Consider the following 1504-nt stretch of genomic DNA (forward strand, 5'->3'; position numbering starts at 1 on the left):
GGTAGGTTTGACTGGGAAGGTAGGTTTGACTGGGAAGGTAGGTTTGACAGGGAAGGTAGGTTTGACTGGGAAGGTAGGTTTGACTGGGAAGGTAGGTTTGACTGCGAAGGTAGGTTTGACAGGGAAGGTAGGTTTGACTGGGAAGGTAGGTTTGACTGCGAAGGTAGGTTTGACAGGGAAGGTAGGTTTGACTGGGAAGGTAGGTTTGACTGGGAAGGTAGGTTTGACTGGGAAGGTAGGTTTGACTGGGAAGGTAGGTTTGACTGGGAAGGTAGGTTTGACTGGGAAGGTAGGTTTGACTGGGAAGTATAGGTTTCTCCAGCGGATTAGTGACGTGTGTTCATCAATGAAGACCCGGGGTGAAGAGAACCAGAAGAGAACCAGAAGGACCGCAGCCCTGCACCCTCTCTGAAACCCAGCAGTGTTGACCTCCTGTCAGGGTTTTTCCATCGTATTGTGTGTGTGTGTGTGTGTGTGTGTGTGTGTGTGTGTGTGTGTGTGTGGGGGGGGGGGGGGGGTGGGTGTGTGTCTTAGAATCACATGCTCTACAGTGTTGACCCCTTTCCAAAATCCCATGAGGAAATAGAAAGTTTCCACTGGAGTTGTACTCCTTACAGAAACACAATGTTTGGCAGTAAAAAACAACAACCTGTCAAGCAGGCAGGCAGTGTGTTCTTGTGTCTTCATAAGTAGCCCAACAGCCTGGCCATGTATCATATCTGAACATGCTGTACTGTTGTATCCGTTGGTGATGTCAAATCACATTAACATTTATTTACATTTTTGGCATTTAGCAGACGCCTTATTCCAAAGCGACTTACAATCAATACATTTGACTAAGCAAGTGAATCACCAATCCACCAGTCGTAGCAGGAAGAGTAATCTAGCTCAGGCCAGGGGCCACTGGCAGTCTCCGTGATAGAAGAAGAAAGAAATAATTTTTAGACACTGGAGAGACAGTACAGGGGGGGCACTGGGGAGACAGTACAAGGGGGGCAGTCGAAGTCTTAGGAGGCATAGTATAGGGGAAAAGCAGGGGTCTTAGGAGACACAGTGCTCGGGGGCAGTAGATGTCTCAGGCGGAGCAGTTAAGGTGTAACCTGAAGAGATGGAGGTCTTCAGTCTCTGACGGAAGATGGATAGTGACTCACAGCCACTCACAGTGATTTACAACCTCACATTACATTTCAAAATGACCTCTCCTACACTGGCTACGGTAGCAGAACCCTTCTTTTTCATTTTGGTTTTGATTTGTTTAACGAATTACACCGTTTCGGCGAAGAGGAAATCAACCAATCACACTACCGCGCTTGATTAACATTCTTACGAAGCAATTTGTCACTGAAAAGTCCCTTAAAACGAGATTACTGAGGAGCTTTGAGAGTGCCGTGTGTGTGTGTGTGTGTGTGTGTGTGTGTGTGTGTCTGTGTGTCTGTGTCTGAGAGAGACTTTGAGAGAAAGAGAAAGGGTCATTCTTCTTCCCTAGGAGGCCCCACAGCCCCGC

Source organism: Nansenia antarctica (genome assembly GCF_963989245.1).
Source record: "Nansenia antarctica genome assembly, chromosome: 11".
NCBI classification, from domain to species: Eukaryota; Metazoa; Chordata; class Actinopteri; order Argentiniformes; family Microstomatidae; genus Nansenia; species Nansenia antarctica.